The sequence below is a fragment of the Salvia splendens genome, chromosome 4 (assembly GCF_004379255.2).
Source record: "Salvia splendens isolate huo1 chromosome 4, SspV2, whole genome shotgun sequence".
Lineage (NCBI taxonomy): Eukaryota > Viridiplantae > Streptophyta > Magnoliopsida > Lamiales > Lamiaceae > Salvia > Salvia splendens.
In genome coordinates this window covers 17,425,160-17,443,596 of record NC_056035.1, presented here as the reverse complement: position 1 = coordinate 17,443,596, position 18,437 = coordinate 17,425,160, and positions in this window count along the sequence as shown.

Below are 18,437 nucleotides of genomic sequence, written 5' to 3'. Positions count from 1 at the left end.
AACACATATACGCGAAAATATACTATTTTCATTTAAATTAAAAAGTACATTTAAAAAAATTACATAATTTTAAATAAAAACTAACGCCTTGCAATCCTCCGCGCTCACAACTTTTCAATTAAATCATTTTGGAGTCGAATATGAGCATCCGTTTGACGCATGTTGGCATGTGCTTGGAGGAGGGCTTCTTCATCGTGAGGTACCCCACCTCGTACGTTGGCGGCGGCGACGCCGTGGCTTGGACCTGCTTCATTATCGTCGTTGGCCCAATTAGTCAGTTGTACACCTTCATCTTCGACAATCATGTTGTGCATGATAATACAGGCGTACATTCTATCAGCAATGCAGTCGACATTCCACAAAATGACGTCCAAAGCGCGTATGTATAGTGTTTCGAAAAATTAAAAAAAAAATTAAAATCTGACGCCAGTATGACGCCGATCCAGGGCCTACAGTGGCGCCGTGCGGATCGGCGTGAGAATCGGCGTCAGCCCAAGAATCGGCGTGGGCACGCCGATTTTGACGCCGATTTCACCGACGCCGGCTGCAATGGTTCGGCGTCAGCACCGGCGTCCGCGAAAAATCAACGTGTCGGTGCCGACGCCGCCATTGGAGATGCTCGTATGGCGTTTGTACAACAAAACTTGTTTACACGTATTTTGGTTCATAAAAAATAGTCTTATTTTACATTTTGAAATGTTCACAAAAAACTAATTTTATTTTTAAATTAATATAATAGGTTTCTCTCTTATACTTTATCCTCATTTCTCCCATCTCTTATATTTTATCTATTTTTTCTAATATCTTTTTTACTTTATCTATTTTTTTTCCTATATCTTACTTTATTAATTTAGTCATTAAAATTCATTTCATTAACAAATAAGACTATTTTGTTTGGACAGAAAGATAGTATATCCAAACATAAATTCAGTTGTCGAACAGTTTGGGCTTAGGGTTGGACTTACTCCCTCCGTCCTCCAAATATTGTCCTATTTTGACCGGCACAGATTTTAAGAAATATAATGAAAAGTGAATTGAAAAAGTTAGTAAAATGTGGATCTTACTTTTATATATTAGTTTTATAATAAAATGTGAGTAAGAATGGGTTAATGGAATATGAGGTCCACTACCAAAAATGGTAAAAAGTAAAATGAGACAAACTTTGTGGGACGGACGAAAATGGAAAAATGAGACAAACTTTCAGCGACAAAGAAAGATTGAGAGAGGGAGCCGAGAGAGAAATCGAAGGCAAGAGGAGGAGGATCCTTTTTCACCATTCTCGTTCATTCACCACCAAAACCAACCAAGTTGAAGGTATAATTCTCTCCCATCCTAAAGCATGAATTGTTGTATGTATGTATATTGCCTACATCATTTCATAATTCACCTTCCACAAGTTTTCAAACAATACAACAACTAAGAATTTATCGAACACTCACCGAACTTAATCGAAAGCCCGAAAGAACACAACTTTGTAATAAAAACGTACCTTGCGGGTTGAATCGGGGTCGTTCGGGGTTGTTTCGAAGAAGAAGAAGCCGCCGCCGGCGACGGGCAGCGGCGGACAGCCACGTTCGACTTTCCCCAGTGCGGACAGCGCCCCGGAGGCTGGACCTCCCACGGCGACGACCCGCGACGTCTCCTCTTTCCGGCGAGACAGCGGCGGCGCCGGTGCAGGCGGCGACGGCGAGACAGCAGCTCTCGGCGGACGGCAAGACAGCAGCTCGCGGCGGACGGCAGCAGCTCCTGACGGGAGGCAGCATCTCCGACGGGCAGCAGCACCTCCCGTCGATTTCCGGTGGCTGGGGAATCGATTTCCGGTGGCTTTTTTAAAAAAAAAAAAGAAAGGAAGAAGAAGAAGGAGGGAGGGAGATGTCGAAGAGAGTGACTGAGAGAGAGGGAAGGAGGAAAAGAATTAGAGAGAATGAGGATTGGGCCTCTTCTGTTTGTTTTTGAATTGGGCCTCATATATTTTTTTGTTGGGAAATTGTTTTGTTTTGGAGATATAAGGTGGGTATATAATTAGTAGTTGGGTCTCACCAATTAATTTGGAGGGATAAGGTGGGCTAAGTAATTAAATCTTTGGGCCAAACTAATTAAATCCCAGAATTTCGAAAGGCGAATAATTTTATTCCAAGTGCGAAATAAATATAATTGCGAAGAGAAATAATTGCAATAAATTAACTATGCGCTTAATTGATTTTTGGGAATTTATTCCGACGTCATGGAAAATACGAGGACCCAACGGAGGAAAGAATGGGCGTAAGCGGCCGACCGGCGTCGCACGCGACGCCTTGGGCGGCCGCCGAATAATAAAAAATGCACGATAACGGAGAAAGTGAATTAAAAGATTTTAATTAGAGTACATGCATTCTAAATACCTTCGTTACCGAGAATTGATGTGAACTTTATGTATTTTCCGAAAAGGTGTTTCGCACGCACGCTAGAAGTCGGAACGAAGAACTATTTACGGAAATTCTAAGCTTTTGAGGTGGGCTCTATTACTTAAACTCTTTTATTTTGCAATGATATGTAAATTGAGAGATAAGGGTGGTTTGAATGTTATGTCATGCCATATTTTATGTTTTGAATTGCCTATCTGACTGTCTACTAGGATAATGTCCTACTAGACTTTGATGGTTAACGAATTCGGGTCTGACTAGGGAGTGAGTCCCTACTCGGACTAGTGCACTAATGGGGATCGTGAGCCGTCCTCTAGGTCGGCCGGTCCAGTGATCAAGTTTGTGGCCACATTCTCGTTTCACATGATGGTTCAGATATGGTACATGATGGGGGATGATGATGATATTTGTCTGCAGACACTATTTTAAGGAATGATTTAGTGTTTCTCGGCTTTTTTAAAGTAAAACCCGAGTTTCACTCAATGATGGCTTGACATAAACGATAAATGTATTTTGGGCATGAGTTCACTGAGTGCATCAAGTACTCAGCCCCTGCATATGTTTTCCCTATGTGCAGGTTGAGCGAGGACGGGAGGCGGAGGATGTTGAGCATTTGGACAAAGACAGGATTCAATAAACGTTCCGGTTACTATTGTGTCTTCATACATAGTAGTAGCTAACTCTCAAATGCTTCCGCTATGCCAAGTTTTAAGAATTTCTTTGTTTTCCTTTGAATTGTCAAACTATGTCATTCACGTATGTACCTTCGGGATTTGAAACCTTGTTGATAAATGAAATTTCGTATTTTGATCGATATGTCGTACTTCCTTGACTGCTACCCCCTTCTTCCCCGTTTCTTAATTCCCCCAATAGTCACGATTCCCCGTGCTTCCTATCCTTAGGAAGTGCGGTCGTGACATAATGGTATCAGAGCAATTTTTCCTTCCGCTCTGGACCGAGAGTCTTTTATTCAATCTAGTCTAGACTCGTTTCGCTAGACTAAAAGAGTATTCATTGAAGGCTCAACATTCCGTCTCGCCGCGCTCAACAAGAGAGAAGGTAAAATGTTTTGAAATGAGGAATGTTTATGCAATTGATGTTGGACGTGATAATGAAAGAGAAGTACCCGAAGTTGTTCGTTAGAGATGAGCAAATTTCGGGACGAAATTTCTGTTAATGTGGGTAGAATGTAACACCCGTACTTTTAAGTACGAATCTAATTTATGTAACGAGATAATTGATAAAATTATTTCGAATACTATGCTTCTCGATAAATGTGATTTGAGAAAAAGTATGTTTTATGTGTTTAATGTGAAAAGGAACGTACTTATTTTATTTAATTATGAACTTTGAGAGACATGTTGAAGGTCTCGTTGAAGGAATGACGACGATATTGCTATATTTAGCAAGACGAATGAAATACGTGGAAATGAATATTTTTTTATGGAAGACGACGTGCGTAAATCGAGGAATGGTTGAAAGGATTATATTTGGAACAACACCAAATATAAGTTGTGCCGTTAAACGTACTTTAATTTTTTTTGGTTGTGAAGAATGAAATAACAAAATTTAATAAAGACCCGTGAATTTTAATTATCGAAAGAAAATACGAAAATATAAAGTATGAATTTATTTTTGGCTTTGCAAAATTTAATTAGAGTCCAATTGTCTACCTAAAAAATAGCTTGGGCCCTAATTATTTAAAAGTCTAACTCAACCATAATATTTCTAACATGGGCAACAACATGGAATTAAATTAACTCAAGCCCAAAGACCCCCCCTTTTTCTTCTTCTTCTTCTCCTTCCCTCCCTCCTAGTCGACGCCCCTCCCCCTTCAAAGTGGAGACCCTCCAAATCTCCACTTCTTCACCTTCTATCTTCCACCATCAATGCCTACAAACCAAGAGTCACCCATCACTTCTTCTTTTACCTCTTCTCTAACTCCTCACAACTTACACACACAAAAAAAGAAAGATTGAGAGAGGGAGCCGAGAGAGAAATCGAAGGCAAGAGGAGGAGGATCCTTTTTCACCATTCTCGTTCATTCACCACCAAAACCAACCAAGTTGAAGGTATAATTCTCTCCCATCCTAAAGCATGAATTGTTGTATGTATATATATTGCCTACATCATTTCATAATTCACCTTCCACAAGTTTTCAACCAATACAACAACTAAGAATTTATCGAACACTCACCGAACTTAATCGAAAGCCCGAAAGAACACAACTTTGTAATAAAAACGTACCTTGCGGGTTGAATCGGGGTCGTTCGGGGTTGTTTCGAAGAAGAAGAAGCCGCCTCCGGCGACGGGCAGCGGCGGACAGCCGCGCTCGACTTTCCCACAAAAATATGCACTTTTTAGTTTTGGAAAGTCTTTTGTATCTAATGAGGTGACACTCATTCTCCACTAACAATACTTTAATTACTTTTTTCTCTCTACATCTCTTTTACTTTACCAATTTTACATTAAAACACGTGTCGTCCCTAAAGTGCATATTCTTCGGGGACGGAGGGAGTATTAAACTAGACTTTTCCAGCACACAATTCATTGTAGTAACAATACTTCTATATGTTGGTCAATTTATCTCTATTATTTCATTTTATATCTCAATTTTGTAGTTCTATTTTCGTATACTTCTTTTTCTTCGATTTTTATCGGATCGTATTATGTTCGACAATATATCTCTATGGCCAGTTTATTAACAGATATACCGTACCTTTGCGGCCCTAAAGTAAAATGTTGTTTCGTGAGGGAGTGAATAGCTTTTAAATCATGCCGCCTCATTTTCTCCACATCGGATAAGTTTGCATGTACTGTTTATTTTGTTACAAATTGAGAAAATTATTAAGAAAGCTAGCTAGTCTAATAAAACAACAAATGCACGTTTATTTGGACATATTTTAGGCTGGCGAACAATCATCATTAAATGTCGAGCAATCCTGAACCACTACAAAATAGTATTAGGTTGTGCCCAATATTTATCGCCTAACGGTGTGACCTAACACGTTAACTCTAGTTTCTACTCCAAATATAGGAATACATTTGCAAATGACAAATGTTAATCAAGACTAACAATGGTTTTATTACCTAAAATCTTGCGGAAGGTTATTTAATTCATACTATATCAAAGATGAAAAATGTAGAGATCAATATCAATGCAATGGCAGATCCAGAAAATGAAATTCGTGGGATCAGATGTAGTAAAAAACATTTTTAGTATTTCTCAACTCAGATAACATCATTTTCGTTGCTTTCTCCTTTACTGTCGTCTTTATAAATTCTACTAAAGTAATCAGATCCGCAAATATTATCAGCATCTAAACTTTTATTTTCATGCCTAATACTTCGTCGTGATACATGGATTAGAAATAGCAACTCGCCTTAAATAACATCGTATCCTTTTTCTCTTTCATTGTTAATGCAAAATTATAAACTCGATAAGAAATCTTTTGAATAAAGAGTAGTAAGACGGACAAATCTATCGACATTTAAAATTGATATTTGAGATTTGTTTAAATTAGATAAAAATAATATGTTGCCTTTTATAACTAATTAAAATTTTATGGAATTATCAAACACGGCCTTTTAATATTATGAAATCATGTATTTTTATTCATTTTAATAAATAAGATAGATATGTATGAATAATTATCAATCCATTATACGAAAAAGTAGTAATTAAATTTCTCGGTATTAATTTGATACTAGAGGCCATCTCAGTTAATTCGTTGCTTATAAAAAAGTTAATTTGAGTGAATTATAAATATTAGTCAAACTATTATGGTAATTTTAAATATTATAATATGCATTTAACAAACAAAAAGCTGGGTCCCACAATGAGTATGGTACTTTTCATCATCTTCTTTCCCACTTCTCAATCTCTACAACTCAATTTTTTAAATTCCTCTTCTCAAATATTCAAATTACTCCTCTCTGTCTATGAATTTCTTATGTCGCACACACATGACACAAAGATTCGTGACTGCTCTCTTTCCCGCTTCGGCGCACCGTAACGTCGGCGGCAACTTCAAAGACCGGAACTAATGGAGCTCCCCCTGCCTTAGTTGGCTGGCGGAACTAATGGAGCCGACCCCGCCCGACCCCACCTGGATCCGCCGCTGTATCAATGTACAATGTTATGCAATATGTAGTCTTTGAGTTAACCTTAACCATAAGTGCTTGATATATAGTTTCTTAGTTTATTGATTTATAGTACTAGTTTAGCATTAATTAGTGGGATTCTGGGGGCATTATTATTTTTCTTTAGCAATTGTCGATGGTGTCATGTATATATGTTACAACTAAGAGCATTCGCAGCGGCGCTCGCTAGGACGGACGGCGTCCGTGCCGCTGACGCGGCACCCCTGTCGCCGCTGCTGCACTCTCGCCGCTGGTACGGCGCTACTTGATGCATCGAACACGTCCGCGCCGCTGAGCAGGCTACGTGGCGCGTTTTTATTGGCCAACGGATTATCCGTTGGAAATTCATTTTTTTTCAATCGAAAATAATACCAAAAATAAAAAAAATATTTTCAGATTCCCAAAAATTAGACCGTTTTATTACCGTTTTTCTGAGTTTTTTTTATTTTTTTTATAATTTTTTTATTCCCAAAATCATCTATAAATACACACAATTATCATCCATTTTTCACATCAAATCATCTCTCATTCATATTTTTTCATACAACTCATCTACATCTTCCTCTCTCACTCAAACCCTCTCAAATAGATTTCACCGATATCATGACGGAAGCGGAGCGCGAATAACAAGAATACTATGAATAATATCGTGCCGCCTATGAAGCATGTCGCCGCCACTACCCCCGCCCCTCCTCCTCGACCAACTAGATCAATTCACCGCTACTTCCCTCGTGACCGGGAGGGAGTCAACGAAAGGCTCGTTGCCGACTATTTTTCCGACCAGCCGCGGTTTCTGAAAGATTACTTTCAGCGCCATTTTCGCATGTCAACGCGGTTGTTTATGCGTATTGTCAACACATTATCCTCCCGTTTTGAATACTTTCAATCAAGTAGAGAAGCAACCGGTCGACAAAGTCTCTCGGCGTTGCAGAAGTGTACTTGTGCCATCCGACAACTTGCTACTGGGCAAACAGCTGACCTCTTCGACGAGTATTTGTATGTCGGTGAGTCAACTGGAATCCTATGCCTTCAAATTTTTTGCGGCGGCGTTCGTTCTTCTTTCGGTGAGGAATTTTTTCGGGCACCCACCACCGATGATTGTCAACGGTTGCTTCATCTTCACGAAATAGTCCACGGTTTTCCCGGTATGCTTGGCAGCATTGATTGCATGCATTGGAAGTGGAAGAATTGCTCGACTGCTTGTAGGGGGCAACACTTAAGCGGCCACAAAGGCGGCGGCCCAACACTTATCCTTGAAGCGGTCGCCGATTACCGCCTATGGATTTGACATGCATATTTCGGTATTGCCGGATCCAACAACGACTTAAACGTGCTCTATTCTTCACCACTCTTCAATGATGTTTTGAATGGTGTAGCACCGGCGATCGACTTCACCGTCAACGGAAATGCATACCACATGGGTTACTATCTCGCCCATGGTATCTACCCAAGGTGGTCGACTTTCGTGAAGACGTTCAGCAATTCGCAAGACCCGAGACGGGTTCTTTTTGCGCAACGTCAAGAGTCTGCTCTGAAAGACGTCGAAAGAGCTTTTGGGGTCCTTCAAGGCCGATTCAACATTGTGAAGGCCCTGTCTCAACTGTGGTACGTTAAGAATATCGCCGACATCATGTATACGTGTATTATCTTACACAACATGATTATAGCTGACGAAGGACCGAGGGCGGCTAACTTTTACGACGAGGATGAAGCCGGAAGCTCAACCGCGAAGTCTCTCCACGCCGAGGTGTGCATACGACAGTGGGCGAGAGGATCGAAACAAGAAACACAATGCGCGATACCTGAACCCACACTGAGGTACAAGAAGACCTAATGAAACACATTTGGGTGAAATTCGGCCACGAGTAGTGTTTTTTTTTTATTTTATGAATTTGATTATGTAATTTTTAATTTTTAGGATTTTAATTATGTAATTTTTAATTTTTAGGATTTTAATTATGTAATTTTTAATTTTTTTATAATTTGTAATAGTATTCCGGGTATTTTTAATGCATTTTAATATTATGGAAATGTTTTTATTTAAATTGAATAATAGAATGGTGGGACTCTTTAGTATGTTCTTGCGGAAGAGCATGAATGTGGGTGTTGTGCTCTTGTTAAAGAGCAGAGAGTAAAAAAGTAATAAAAGTGGGTCCGGGCCCACATGCTCTTTGGCAAGAGCACGGATGAGGATGCTCTAATGCCCTACTTAGGAATTAGGATGCCCATTAATATTGTAAATAATGTTGAAATAATTATAACAATTTTTAGATCAACAGTTCACAATTTTAACAGTGTATCTTACAGTATTGACAGGTCATATTTTTAATTTAAAATGTCATAATTTGAGCTTGATATAGTAATTCTTTTGTATCTTAAACTCATCTGGAAATTTATATACAATCTCCATCCAAAAAAAGATATATTGGTGTGTAAGATATTAGTTGTAATGCAAAATTAGACTAATACTACCTCTGTATTCAAAAAATAAAAATATTTGAAACGATATGCGTTTTAATGCACAATTGGTAAGGTAAGTGAGAAAAATTGGTAAAGTAAGAGAGATGAAAAGAAATGAGCAAAGTAAGAGAGATGAAGAGAAAAAGTAGTGAAATTAGAGTTAGTGGATTGTGGGGTTCATGTCCTAAAATAGAAAGATTCTAATGTTTCTATTTTTAGAAACGGCCCAAAATGGAAATAGTTGCTATTTTTAAAAAAACGAAGGGAGTAAAAAAGAAAGATAGATAAAAATAGTATATAATGTATTGTTAGTGAAAACTTAGACTAATCTTATTAGAGATAGAAATTTACTACTACCTCCGTCCCTGAAAATTCGTCCAAGTTTACCATTTCGGTCCGTCCCTGAAAATTTGTCCCACTTCAAACTTACTAAAAATGGACATATCTTTATACTCCTCCACATTCTTGTTATTTACACTTTGACCCATCCCATTTTGCAATCGGGTCCTCATTTCTCTCTCCACCCTTTTGCCTCCCTCAACACCCTCCACCCTTTTGCCTCCCTAAACCCTCCCTATTCAATGCAGTGAACCCACCCACCGCCGCCTTCAAAGCTCATCAACCACCCCGCCGCCTCCATCGGCGAATCCAACGCCTTCAGCTTGAATTCCAGGCCTCCGATCTGGAGCCGCGTGAAGAGGTCTCTTACAAAAACGTGAGCTCCTCCTTCGAGGAGGCGGAATTAGGGCGGGAGAGGACAATGGCGGTGGAGTGATGGAGGACGCCGGAGCGGAGGAGGAGCTCCAGGTCGTTGATTTGCTTCGACAGCCACCCCGTCGCCATGTCGAGGTCGGATTGTATCAGCAGCTTGCCGCGGGCGGCGGCCTCGCCGCAGCAGTGGTGGCATAGGATCTCGGTGCGGCGGAGGGTGGAGAGGAGCGTCAGGAGGAGCGGATTGTCCGACCAGTGCGGAGAGTCGTTGATTTCGGCGGTGAGGGTCGGCGAAGGAGGTGACGGAGAGAGTGGAAGGGAGGAATTTTTTAATCACAGAATTATTTAACCACATTAATTTTGCAGTAATCCTTTAATCACATTAATTAGGTAATCACATTAATTATGTAATCACATTAATTTTGCATTACTTTTTTAATCTCAGATTTTTGTAATCACATTAACCTTTTAATCACACCTCATTTAAACAACAATAAAAGAAAAGCATCATGTGGGACCCAAACTCCACTACACTCCTTCATTTAATACAAAGTCAAACAATTTTTTAAAACCCGTACCCGGTCAAACCGGGACGAATTTTGGGGGACGGAGGTAGTAATATATATACAAGAGTGAACTACATAAAATGTCTCTGGCGTTTCCATTTGTTACATTCCAGACCTCTGACAAAAAAAATATTGCCACAAGACTCTAGCCTTTAACATAATCACATATCATGCTTTTCTGTGACAATATTGCCCTTAAGCCCTAAAAGGACATTTTGGTCAGTTCATTGGCCATTCTGACATCGGACTGCATGCTGCTAATTTTACTGTTCCTGACACAAAAAATTGTTTTGCCCTTTTTCCCTAATTTTGTATCCCATTTTAAATAGAGTGAGATTGATAGGTAGATCCCACCGAAATAAATTAAATAAATTCACCACTCTCTCAATCTTCATAAAAGCCCACAGAATTCACCATCATATGAAATATATATAGTATGTTTATTTTATTTTATTTTTTATTTTATAATTCAGTAATTGAAAGGCTACAACAGCTAGCTGGAGAAGAAAACTCCTTTTCACACGATGCTTGGGGTTTCAGGCATCATCGGAACCACCACCGACGGATCCAAGGCAGAGAATAATCAGGAGAGCGGCGGAGCTAGCGGAGGCAGCAGCGAGGTCGGCGCAGGAGGCGGAGTGGATGAAAATGAGAGAATTGGCGGCGACATCGGTTCCACTTTTTAATGTATTACAAATCTACTGCTCAAGTATTCTTCCATTAAATTAATATATAAGGCCATCCACAACGTTGTTCCTATACCGTTCTTATACCGTTCCTTAAACCACTATTTGAGGGCTCCACTGTACTTTTTTACTCCATTCCTTAACTAAGGAACGGAACCTGCAACCCTCCGTTCCTTAACCGTTCCTTAAATTACTATTCATTCAATTTCAATTTTTATTTTTATTTCCAACTAAATTCAATTAAAAAACACACTTTATTAAAAAACAAACACACTTTATTAAAAAATACACAACATTAAAAAAAATTACAACTTAAATTTAAAAAAATAAAAAGCACACAATTAAAATCCTAAAAAAATAAAAGTACACAATTTTAATAATTTCATCCGCCAAAATTTGCCCAAATGTGCTCAATTAGATCAAGTTGGAGTTGGGTGTGGGCACTAGAGTCGCGTGTCCTTGCACGAATAGATAATCGTTCTTGTATAGACGGATGCTCTCCACTTCGAGGCTGACTACTTGCGGTTGAGCTTCCGGGGGATTCGTCGTCGAACCAATTTCCCGCCTCGGATCCTTCGTCTTGGACAATCATGTTGTGCAAGATTATGCACGTATACATGATGTCGACCATGTTTTCCATGAACCACGTACGAGCCGGGGCTTTGATGATGTTGAAGCGCGCTTGGAGAACCCCGAACGCCCTCTCCACATCCTTGCGAGCAGCCTCCTGCTTCTGCGCAAATAGAGAGGAATAGATGTGTGTTTGTGATTGAAATGAGTATGAAATATGAGTATTTATAGAGTAAATAAATAAAATAAAAATAATAAAAAAATAAAAAACGGATATAAAAAAACGGTCTCATTACCGTTGCAAATTTTTTATTTTTTTTTATTAAATTCGAATTTTTTTAAAAAAAATGAATTATTGCGTCACCGGACGAAGCCCACTCGCGGGGCAGCGAGTGGGCTTCAATCGTCGAATGGGAGGCCGCCACGTCGCCTCGGCGCGTGGCGGAACATTCCGTTCCGCGTTCCTCCGGCGTGTGGGCCCTTTCACCCATCTTGGTCCACTATAATTATTAAGTAACATAAAGTCACTTAATTTAAACACATTAAAATATGTGTTACTTCTCCTATGTGGGATAATTAACACTAGTTAATTACCCCCTAAGCTCAAAATCCAAGCTTTAATTAAAAGCTAATTATGCCCAACTTTAATCCACTATTTCTCACTCACCGGAAATCGGATTTGAGAAAGTGAATATACTACATTTATCTACGTAAAATGTAGATCGACGCAATATCATTTAATTTCACAAAATTAAATGTCTCGTCATATTTATTATTTGGTCAAAATCCATTGACCGGGCATATTTAATCCATGATTTTTACAATCCCCCACATGAGTGAAAATAGCCGAATGCATATGCATGCAGACACAAGCTCAACCCTCAAGAGGTATATAAGCATAAGGATAGGTAGTTGTTGGCTTTGAACCCTCCATAGTCGACACCATCGGATACACATGCGGCTTAGTAGCGCGATGCTTTGAACTAATCCCCCACGGCGTGTACCGAGACAATGGTGTTAACGCTTAAACACCTCAACCTCATCCGTTCTCACGTTTTTTGTCCATTGCGGTCTTGGACACCACTTTGGATTCATAAGTGTGTTTTATGAAGCGACCACACTTCGCACTTACATAGGTGATTCTTAGTCAAGTACCTTGCCATACTTGGTCTCTTTGAGAATTCCATCTCTTTGAGATCCTTAAGAACCATTAAAAGTCATAGACTTAGCCTTTACCACTAGGCAAGTTCTCCAACACTCTATTGTTCTCTAGGGAATAGATATAGTTGAGTGTTTCTCATGAACTCTCATAGTTTAGTTGTCTCTTTGAACCAAGTTCTTGGGATCTCCAGTCATCATGGTTGGGTTACCACTATGATAATTCTTTAGTTTGTGGATTTCAAACTCATTCCCTCTAGCAACTTATTCATTTGATCACGGTTTAACCCTTTGGTTAGCGGATCCGCTATATTATCTATTGACTTCACATAGTCAATTGTAATCACCCCTGTTGTGATCAAATGTCTCACGGTGTTATGTCGTCGACGTATATGTCGAGACTTACCATTATAGAAGCCATTGTTTGCCTTTCCAATAGTCGCTTGGCTATCGCAGTGGATCAACACAGGTGGCACTGGCTTAGACCAACATGGAATATCTTCAAGGAAGTTCTTAAGCCACTCGGCTTCCTCACCCGCCTTATCTAAGGCAATGAACTCCGATTCCATTGTTGATCGGGCTATACATGTCTGTTTTGTGGATTTCCATGATACAGCACCACCCCCAATAGTAAAGACGTATCTACTTGTTGAAAGTGAGTCTCTATTATCGGATATCCAGTTCGCATCACAGTACCCTTCATGTACCGGGGGGTATCTCGAGAAGTGTAGCCCAAGATTTTGAGTATGTTTCAAATATCTCAAAACCCTCACAAGAGCTCTCCAATGCTCTTTGCTTGGATTGCTCGTGTAACGACTCAACTTGTTCACGACACAAGCAATGTCAGGTCGAGTGCAATTAGTCAAGTACATAATGCACCCGATGACCCGTGCATACTCTTCTTGTGCAACGGACTCGCCTTTGTTTTTGCTCAAGTGAACGTCGAGTTCAATTGGAGTCTTAACCGGCGCGCCATCATAGGCCTTGAATTTATTCAATATCTTCTCAACATAATGTGATTGTGTTAAGATGATTCCATCAGACGTTCTTAGAATCTTCATTCCAAGAATTACATCGGCTAGACCCATGTCTTTCATGTCAAAGTTTCTCTTTAACATGGCCTTTGTATCGTTAATTACTTGAGTGTTGCTACCCAAGATTAACATATCGTCAACGTATAGACACACTATAACATGGCCGTTATTAGTGCTCTTGATGTAGACACATTTGTCGCACTCGTTGATTTTAAACCCATTTGATAACATCACATTATCAAACTTTAAGTGCCATTGCAATGACGCTTGTTTTAATCCATATAAGGACTTTACGAGCTTGCATACCTTTTTCTCTTGTCCAGGTACTACAAACCCTTCGGGTTGTTCCATATATATTTCATCTTCTAGTTCACCATTTAGAAACGCGGTCTTTACATCCATTTGATGAATCTCAAGATTGTGCAATGCAGCAATAGCGAGAAGCACTCGGATAGATGTAATCCTTGTTACGGGTGAATAAGTATCGAAGAAGTCATGCCCTTCCTTTTGTTTAAAACCCTTTACTACTAATTGGGCTTTATACTTATCCACTGTTCCATCGGCCTTAAATTTCCTTTTAAGTACCCATTTGCAACCTAGAGGTTTCGCACCTTCAGGTAGATCTACCAACACCCAAGTGTGGTTTAGCAAAATTGAATCAATTTCGCTTTGAACAGCTTCTCTCCAATGCAGCTCGTCTGGGCCAGCAAAGGCTACTTTTATCGATGTTGGTTCTTCATCCAACATGAAAGCAATGTAGTCAGGACCAAATGTTTTTGGTGTTCTGACTCTATTACCACGTCTTAGTACTGTATCTTTTGGATTGGGCCTTGCACGCTTGCGCGATTCAGGTTCCTCATCCGCTGATTTAGAACTAGTGGCTTCTTCTTCCACTGGTTTAGAACTAGTGGCTTCTTCAATTCTTGTCTCATAATTGGTTGAGACTTTTTCCTTGTCTTTGCAAGGAAATGTATTTTCGAGAAATACAACATTCCTCGACTCAATTGTTGTTCCTACTGTGATAGTCGATATTTCAGACTTGTGAACAACAAATCGATATGCACTACTGTTAAGTGCATATCCAATGAAGATGCAATCAACCGTTTTAGGTCCGATTGTAACTTCTTTGGGTGGAGGAACCATCACTTTTGCCAAACACCCCCACACTTTGAGGTATTTGTAGGATGACTTCCTTCCCTTCCACAACTCATAAGGAGTAACATCTTTTCCTTTGAGAGGGATTTTATTCAAGATATAGTTGGTTGTCAAAACAGCTTCCCCCCACATGTTATGTGGTAATCCTGAAGTCAGAAGCAGTGCATTCATCATCTCTTTTATAGTTCGATTTTTGCGTTCTGCAACACTGTTAGATTGCGGTGAATATGGAGCAGTTGTTTGATGAATTATACCCCTTGCGTTGCATAACTCCTCAAACAGGGCTACATATTCGCCTCCTCTATCGCTTCGAATCGTTTTGATTTTACAACCAAGTTGATTCTCAACTTCGTTCTTATAATTTTTGAACGCTTCTATTGCTTCATCTTTACTTCTTAAAAGATAAATGTAGCAATACCTTGTGCAATCATCTATGAAAGTGATAAAGTACTTTTTACCACCTCTAGTTTGCTCCATCTTTAAATCACATACATCCGTGTGAATTAATTCAAGGGGTTTTGTGCTTCGTTCAACTGAGTGAAACGACAACTTAGTCATTTTTGCTTCAAGACAAATTTCACATTTATCTTGGGTATCCACTTCATTAGCCTTTAGTAAATCTAAATTCACTAATCTTTTAATGGCTTTTGAATTTACATGTCCCAATCTACAATGCCATAAATTTGAAGACTCAGTCAAATAAGAGGAAGTAGATGCTTTATTATTATTCGCCAATGGCTTTGCAACACTGCGAGTTGCCACACTAAGCTTGAAAAGCCCATCGGTTACATAACCTTTTCCGAGGGATTTTCCAAACTTATACAAAGCAAACCTATCAGACTCAAATACAAGTTTAAACCCCTTATTAACTAGTATTGATCCTGACACTAGGTTCTTGCAGATGTTCGGGACATGCAACACATCCTTCAAAGTGATTGTGACGCCAGACGTCATCATGAGAATCACGTTGCCAACACTGAGGATTTCGGACGATGCTTGATTCCCCATGTTGATTTTCCTCCCTTCAACAGCCGTGTAGGAGGCAAACTTGCTCCTATCTGAGCAGACATGAGCAGTAGCTCCGGTGTCGATGTACCAGCCACCCTTGTTATCAACAAGGTTAACTTCTTCAGTGACCACAGCAATGAGGTCATTCTCGTCCCAGTCCTTGAACTCCTTCTCAACGACGTGGGCAGCCGGCTTCTTTTTCTTACTGCGGCAGTCCTTTGCAAAGTGGCCTGGTTTGCCACATTTGTAGCAGTCACCTTCAAACTTCTTTGAAGGCTGCTTTCCCTTCCCTTTGTCATTTGGACGGTTTGGGCGAGGGCGTTTGTTGGAGGGACTGCCTCGCTCCAACAGATTGGCTTTGGCTTCATTTGGGGTGAATCCTTTAGCCTTTTGGTCGCTTTTGCGCACATCACCCTCAATGCGCAACTTCACGATCAAGTCTTCAAGGGTCATCTGCTTTCGCTTGTGCTTGAGATAGCTCTTGAAGTCCTTCCAACTGGGAGGAAGCTTGTCAATGATCGTGCACCTTAGGAATTTATCGGGCAAGGTCATCCCTTCAGCCACTAGTGCGTGGATGATCATTTGGAGCTCTTGGACTTGCTCCATGACAGGTCGAGAATCGACCATCTTGTAGTCCATAAATTTGGAAGCTACAACTTGTTCAGTCTCTGCAGCATTATCTATGCTATACTTCTTTTCTAGGTTTTCCCACATATGTTTAGATGTGGTTACATTAGAGTATACATTGTAGAGGCTATCATCTAATGCACTTAAAATAAAATTTTTACATAGATAATCCCCCTTTCTCCAAGCTTCATAGTCCGCCATGACTTTGAGCCTAGTCTCTTGGTCGCTTGGCGCGGGTGGCTCGTTTTCCGTGAGGAAGTTGGCGACGCCCAATGTTGTCAAGTAGAACAACATCTTCTGGTACCACCGCTTGAAGTCAGATCCTCCAAACTTTGGTGGCTTCTCGGCAGGTGGCATCATTCTTGGTGCCAAAGGTGCCGCACTTGGTCCATGGAAGGAACCAATTCCGTTGCCCCCGAAGGAGTCAACAACGTGGTTGGGCATAGTGCCCCCACCATTCATGTTGGGCATAGAGCCCGTCATGTTCATATTGGTCCCGGAGGAGCTAATACCCGTGTTGGTCCCGAAGGAACCAGCACCCGTGTGAGACCCGAAGGCCCCAGCACCTGTATGAGACCCGAAGGCCCCAGCACTCGATCCATCAAAGGATCCGAAGGAACCACTAAAAGTGGAACCAACTGTTCCACTCGAGGTGGATCCGCCAGTGAGCCCATGGGCGTTAACATACACCCAAGGGGTTGTTGATGAAGATGGATAGAACCCAGGGGTTGGCATCATCGATGGAATCGATGAAGTGTTGACAGGTCCAGTGGTCGCCATGGTGGAGGAAATGGCGGCGGTGGTGGTGGCAGCAGCGGTGTTGGATTCAGTCGACATCTCCAGCAAATGTGTTAAATGTTTCGAAAGTTTTTAGGTTCAGTTTAGAGTCCAAATTCCTTCAAAACAAGTTATATCTCGTCTTGCGATTGTTGGTTTCTGGGGATTACAAGAGATACAACCAGGCGTAATACAACCCAAAAGAAAGAATACAAAAGGAGAAACTGAACTTAAATTTACAACGGAAAATCAAACAACTAAACTGTGAATTAGCCGAGTCGAGGAGGCCTCTTCCCGCAAGACGAGATACGCCCCGGTAGTGCTCTCGGTTTGCTGACTCGGCGGTGGTCTAAAAAGATTAGTTTGGGCCAAGCACCAAGCCCAAAGACCAATTGCCAAGATCCAAGATCCAAGATCCAAGTCCAAGATCGAGATCGGGATCGGGCCCGGGCCCGGAGCCCGCGGCCCATGAGCAAGAGCACGAGCACGAGCACGGGCACGGGCACGGGCACGGGCTCGAGCTCAGGCGGGCGGGCGGGCGGGCAGAGGCGGCGCGCGCGTGTCGGCTCTTTCACCCATCTTGGTCCACTATAATTATTAAGTAACATAAAGTCACTTAATTTAAACACATTAAAATATGTGTTACTTCTCCTATGTGGGATAATTAACACTAGTTAATTACTCCCTAAGCTCAAACTCCAAGCTTTAATCAAAAGCTAATTATGCCCAACTTTAATCCACTATTTCTCACTCACCGGAAATCGGATTTGAGAAAATGAATATACTACATTTATCTACGTAAAATGTAGATCGACGCTATATTATTTAATTTCACAAAATTAAATGTCTCGTCATATTTATTATTTGGTCAAAATCCATTGACCGGGCATATTTAATCCATGATTTTTACACGTCATTCTTCAATTGGTGAATCGCGCTTTTGGATTGGATGTGCTTCCATCCGAGTCTTCGGTTGAAATCGGAAATTACAAAACAAATAGAACAATTCATCTCGATAAAAATCATAGGCATGGACCAAAGGGCTTAGAGCATCCACAATAGCGGATGTCCCGACGGACGTCGGACCGGCGTGCCGGACGTCCGCGCGGAATGTCCGCCATTAGGCAGCATGCATACAGA